The following is a 6,660-nucleotide window of genomic DNA, read 5'->3' on the forward strand; positions in this document are numbered from 1 at the left end:
AGCTCTGAGTGCCTCCAAAAAGAAACTAGAGAGAGCACACATTAGCAGTTTGACAACACACCTAAAAGGTCTAGAAGAAAAGGAAGCAAATTCACCCAAGAGGAGTAGAAGGCAGGAAATAATCAATCTCAGGGGGGGAAATCAACCAAGTGGAAACAATAAGAACTATTCAAAGAATTAACCAAACGAGGAGTTGGTTCTTTGAGAAAATCAACAAGATAGATAAACCCTTAGCTAGACTCACTAGAGGGCACAGGGACAAAATCCTAATTAACAAAATCAGAAATGAAAAGGGAGACATAACAACAGATCCTGAAGAAATCCAAAACACCATCAGATCCTCCTACAAAAGGCTATACTCAACAAAACTGGAAAACCTGGATGAAATGGACAAATTTCTGGACAGATACCAGGTACCAAAGTTGAATCAGGATCAAGTTGACCATCTAAACAGTCCCATATCCCCTAAAGAAATAGAAGCAGTTATTAATAGTCTCCCAGCCAAAAAAAGCCCAGGACCAGATGGGTTTAGTGCAGAGTTCTATTAAACCTTCAAAGAAGACCTAATTCCAGTTCTTCACAAACTATTCCACAAAATAGAAACGGAAGGTACTCTACCCAACTCATTCTATGAAGCCACAATTACTCTGATACCTAAACCACAAAAACACCCAACAAAGATAGAGAACTTCAGTCCAATTTCCCTTATGAATATCGATGCAAAAATCCTCAATAAAGTTCTTGCTAACTGAATCCAAGAACACATCAAAACAATCATCCATCCTGACCAAGTAGGTTTCATCCCAGGGATGCAGAGATGGTTTAATATACGGAAATCCATCAATGTAATCCAGTATATAAACAAACTCAAAGACAAAAACCACATGATCATCTAGTTAGATGCTGAAAAAGCATTTGACAAAATCCAACACCCATTCATGATAAAAGTCTTGGAAAGATCAGGAATTCAAGGCCCATACCTAAACATGATAAAAGCAATCTACAGCAAACCAATAGGCAACATCAAAGTAAATGGTGAGAAGCTGGAAGCAATCCCACTAAAATCAGGGACTAGACAAGGCTGTCCACTCTCGCCCTACCTATTCAACATTGTACTTGAAGACCTAGCCAGAGCAATTAGACAACAAAAGGAGATCAAGGGGATACAAATGGGAAAGGAAGAAGTCAAAATATCTCTTTTTGCAGATGATATGATAGTATACATAAGTGACCCTAAAAATTCCACCAGAGAACTCCTAAGCCTGATAAACAACTTCAATGAAGTAGCTGGATATAAAATTAACTCACACAAGTCAATGGCCTTTCTGTATACAAAGGATAAACAGGCTGAGAAAGAAATTAGGGAAACAACACCTTTCTCAATAGTCACAAATAATATAAAATACCTTGGCGTGACTCTAACTAAGGAAGTGAAAGATCTGTATGATAAGAACTTCAAGTCTCTAAAGAAAGAAATTAAAGAAGATCTCAGAAAATGGAAAGATCTCCCATGCTCATGGATTGGCAGTATCAACATTGTAAAAATGGCTATCTTGCCAAAAGAAATCTACAGATTCAATGCAATCCCCATCAAAATTCCAACTCAACTCTTCAATGAATTAGAAAGGGCAATCAGCAGATTCATCTGGAATAACAAAAAACCGAGGATAGCAAAAACTCTTCTCAAGGATAAAAGAACCTCTGGTGGAATTGAAAGACCCCCGAAGGGAGACCCTCACTCAGGCCCCGGGACAGCCGCGTACCCAAGAAGACACTGAGACCATACATAAAATGTAGAAGGTAAGATTTAATAAAGCAGCAACATGAAAGCACACAGACCAGAGCTCTGGGGTCGAAACTCATATACCTAGTGGTGTAGAGGACAATCGACGACCAGCCAAAATTTTTCACAGGCTTATATAGTAAAACTCAAGGGGGGGAGAGCTGGGCAGGGAAAGTACAAGTTTACGTCACTAGGGGGTTCTGCCAAGGGACAAGGGGTTCTGCCAAGGGAATTTACGTAACTAAGGGGTCATGTCCTATCATTTGGCAATGTACCCGGTTCATTTTGAGGTTGTTCCAGGAGGCCCTTATCTCAAGAATGTTCTTGGAACAGTTTTTAGTTGGGAGGGTTCGAACTCTAGGGTGAGGAGTTCAGGAATGCATTCTGGGGTGAAGAGTTTAGGAGTGTTCCGGGAACAATCTCTAGATGGGAGGGGTCGGGCTCTGGGGTGAAGAAGAGTTCAGTAAAAATTTTTATTCTTCATTCCCCACTTCTTCTTGGAGATAGCTCTAATCTTAGAGCGAGTTTTCAACCTCCTGAAGGGCCCGATATTGTTGTCTTAGTACCATAACTTGTACTGCGTTTATCCTTTCTCTAATAAAAGCTACTAACTTATTAAGGATGCATGGGCCAAAAGTAAGCAAAAGCATAAGTGTAATTAAAGGTCCTGCTATAGTGGAGAGGAGAGTGGTGAGCCAAGGGGACTTATTAAACCAGCTTTCAAACCATCCTTGTTGGCTTTCTCTTTCTCTTTTACGTATATCTAGGCATTCTCTAAGTTTAGCCATAGAATCTTTGATTACTCCTGAATGGTCAACATAAAAACAACATTTTTCTTTTAAGGCAGCACAGAGTCCTCCTTCTTTAAGGAATAATAAGTCTAATCCCCTTCTATTTTGCAGCACCACTTCGGACAGAGAGGTTAAAGATTCTTCTAATTTGGTTATAGACTGTTCTATAGTTCTAAGATCAATATCCATAGCTGCACATAGTTCTTCATAGTATTGGGGGGTTTTAATTAAGGCAGCGGTTCCTGTACCTACTCCAGCTGCTACTCCCAATCCTAATAGAACTGCCAAAGTTAAGGTAAAGGGTTCTCTTTTCCAGCGGACCCGATGTTCAAATTTATCTAAAAAAGAGCTATCATCATGATACAAGAGTCTGGGAATAAGCTGAACCAAAATGCAGAAATCTTTGGAACTATTAAAAACAGACATAGACACACAAGGAGTGAGACCGGTATTGCAAGCCCACACTGTGTCTAGGGGAGGTACCAAATACTGACCACTTTTGCTAGACTGGATGTTCTGGGTCTGATTACAGAGGTGCCCTTTATCCTGAGGTACCTGGCCCAGACAAAGCCCTCTTCCTGAAACTGCTGCTAGAGTCAGCTTTCTGTTTTCTCCCCAAAGGCATTGAGAATGATCTGAAGTAGTATTATAAGTCCTGATCTGAGCTATTCCTTCATAATAAGGGGGGCTAGAGGCATAGCATAACCAGCATGATTGAGTCATATTAGGGTTAGTTCTATTTAGAACTAAAAAAGCTCCTTGGACTAGACTGACCAGACGGTCCTCTGTTCCTAGGGGCGGTGGGGAAGCCAAGGTAGGCTTTATGAGGAGAGTATTAGTTCCTAGGGAGGGTACCACTGTGTTGGGCTGTGGAGTTGGTGGAGCTGGTACAGTCGGGACCTTTGGGGGAGCCAGTACGACTGGGGGGCCCTGTTCTATAAGGACCTTGTTGGGCCCTACGAGTGTCACTGCCGGGTCTCTCACTGTCAGTCTGATCGTGAAAATGAACCCAGGATCTCTTAGTGGAATGTATACTCGCCAACCCCACCTATTTCCTTTAAGCCAACTTAGACGGTGTTGTTTTCCGTTCTCGGTGAACCTTATACGTAGGGGGTTGCAGTATTTATCTTTGCATGGTCCTGAGGGTGCTCTGTTTTTAAAAGCGCACCCACTCTCTTGATATTTATAGGGGTTTCTTTCTCCTTCGTTTGACTTATCATAGCCACTACCTCGTTTTACCGTGATTAGGTCCCATTTAGAGGAGGGCTTCCAGTAAGCATCCCCTGTCGTTTCACATGTCCATTTACCACAAAAGTAATCTGATGCCCCCCCGCATTCTTGTTGAAGCCTCTTGCTCTGACCCTGACCAGGGCAAACATAAAAATGTGCAGCTCTAAGATTAGCTCGGTAGAACTGCCCCGAACACCCATATGTGCTCCCTATCCCATTTGGGACACACCGCTCCTCAGGGGGTGGGTTGCTAAGATCAGTATGATCTGAGAGGTCCCAATTGGGGGATCCTGCCACTAACTTACAGACGTCAGGCGTGAGATCAGGCCACCAAGTCCAGAGGGGATGGACTGCAGTGGTTGTCCATACAATGTTTCCCTTTTCATTAAGCACCTCCCAGGACTGTTGAATTGGAGCATGAGGGTTAAGGTTCCCTAGGTCTAGAGTGGCGCCTGCGACGCAGACGAAGCTTAAGAGGATTGTCAGTGGCTGCCACTGTCCAATTGTCGTCGTGGTTTTCTTCATCTTGGCTGGCGGTCCTCTTGACGTGGGAGGCGTGGATCCAGGAGGCGATTCCGTCAACTTTTACCGCAGTAGGGGTTGTCAGTAACACCAAATAGGGTCCCTTCCACCGTGGCTCAAGGCTGCAGGTTCGATGCCGCCTGACCAAGACTTTGTCTCCAACTCGGAACCCGTGGGGTACTGCGGTGGTCCCTGGGGTATAGGCTGCTTTCAGTTGGTCCCAAATCTGGGTCCTAATCACTTCTAGGGCCTTTAAATGAATAAGCAAAGAGGAGGGTAAGACAGGGTCAGAGTCGGAAACTAATGTTCCACCAGCTTCCATTAAGGGGGGAGGTCCTCCATACAGAACTTCAAAAGGAGTGAGCCCGAAACGACCAGGGGTGTTTCAGGCTCGGAAGAGCGCAAGAGGAAGGAGAGCCACCCAGTCTTTCCCGCCGGTCTCAGTGGCTAATTTAGTCAAGGTCTCTTTTAAGGTCCTATTCATCCTCTCTACCTGTCCTGAGCTTTGAGGGCAGTAAGCACAGTGTAATTTCCAATCGATGCCCAACTGAGTGGCCAAGCCCTGACTTACCTGGGCAACGAAGGCTGGTCCATTGTTGGACCCGATTACCTTAGGGATTCCAAATCTTGGCAGGATTTCTTCAAGGATCTTCTTGGCCACAATCTGGGCAGTCTCTGTTTTAGTGGGAAATGCCTCGACCCATCTTGAAAAGGTGTCTACAAATACTAACAGATACTTGTTACCATACATTCCAGGTTTAACTTCAGTAAAGTCTACCTCCCAATACACTCCAGGATGGTCTCCCCGTTGTCTCTTTCCAGGTTCTCTGTAGGCTTTAGTTGCATTAGTGAATGCACATGGTTTGCAGGAGTCTATAATCTTTTGAGCCACTGACTTCAGGTTGGGGACTTGGTATCGGGAATTTTTAATTAGTCTCATCATTTTTTTAACTCCCAGGTGGGTGAATTGGTGTAGTCCTTTCACAAATTTTATTCCTTCTTCGGGAGTTAATTCTATTTTCCCTTCAAAAAAATATGGGAAGGGATCTCTGGTCCACCATAGCTCTTTTATGTTATACCTCTCGTCCTCAGTGCTTTTGGGCGGATCACCTTTTTCAGTTAAGGTCATGGCCCCTTGAGCAACTTGTTTTGCTACTGAGTCTGCCATTCGGTTGCCCCTGGCCACCAAGTCTTCTCCTCTTTGGTGGCCGGGGCAGTGGATGATGGCTACCTTTTTAGGTGCATGTATGGCTTCCAACAGGGCCAGAATTTCTTCTTTGTTTTTAATGTCTTTACCAGCCGAGGTCAATAGCCCTCGCTGCCTGTAGATGGCCCCATGGATGTGTGCGGTAGCAAAAGCATAGCGGCTGTCAGTGTAGATGTTAACGATCTTACCTTTAGCCTCTCGGAGGGCTTGTATAAGCGCTATAAGTTCAGCCTTTTGTGCCGACGTTCCTTCAGGCAAAGCGCTTGCCCAAATTACCTTTTTCCCATCTACCACCGCAGCTCCAGCCTTTCACTTCCCCTCTATCAGGAAACTGCTGCCGTCCGTGTACCAACTGGGAGCTCCAGGCCAGGGTTGGTCAGTCAGGTCACTTCTGGTCCCAGTTTCTTCAGCGAGAATGTCCATACATTGATGTACTGGGACGGAATCATTTGTTAGAGGGAGAAGGGTAGCTGGGTTGAGGATGGCAGGGGGCGCAAAGGTTACACGCTCATTTAGCAGCAGGCTCTGATAGTGTGTCATTCGGGCATTTGTCATCCATCTGTCAGGTGGCTGCCGCATGATACTTTCTAAGGCATGAAGGGCCACAACAGTCACCTGTTGTCCCATTGTCAATTTGTCAGCATCTTTGATCAACAGGGCTACTGCTGCAATAGCTTTCAGACATGTTGGCCATCCACTAGCAACAGGATCTAATTTTTTTGACAAATAGGCTACAGGTCTCTTCCAGGGTCCCAGTGCTTGTGTCAACACTCCCCTGGCTACACCCGCTCTCTCGTCCACATATAGGACGAAAGGCTTAGTCAAGTCTGGTAATGCTAGCGCGGGGGCAGTCATTAGAGACGACTTGATAGCCTCAAAAGCTCTTTGGTGTTCTTCTTTCCACTCGAAAGGAACCCCTTCCTTAGTCAAAGGATATAGAGGTGCTGCTAGGGTTGCAAAGCCTGGAATCCAGAGTCTACAAAAGCCAGCAGTTCCCAGAAACTCACGTACCTGCCGTGGGGTAGTTGGCGATGGGATCATCATAACAGTCTTCTTCCGGGCCTCTGTGAGCCATCTTTTGCCCCCTCGGAGGGTATACCCCAGGTAGGTTACCTCAGTTTGACAGA

General features: G+C 45.0%; 1 long non-coding RNA gene across 1 annotated transcript in view; it reads right to left on the reverse strand.

The window, feature by feature from the left end:
- Gm31114 overlaps positions 1-4,141 on the reverse strand; it is a 28,246-nt gene extending 24,105 nt beyond the window's left edge. Inside the window, exon 1 of the long non-coding RNA XR_379698.2 lies at positions 4,110-4,141. This is a non-coding gene — a long non-coding RNA (predicted gene, 31114). The remainder of the gene's footprint in view (positions 1-4,109) is intronic.
- Between the last annotated feature and the right edge of the window lie 2,519 nt (positions 4,142-6,660).

Source organism: Mus musculus, chromosome 9 (genome assembly GCF_000001635.26).
Source record: "Mus musculus strain C57BL/6J chromosome 9, GRCm38.p6 C57BL/6J".
NCBI classification, from domain to species: domain Eukaryota; kingdom Metazoa; phylum Chordata; class Mammalia; order Rodentia; family Muridae; genus Mus; species Mus musculus.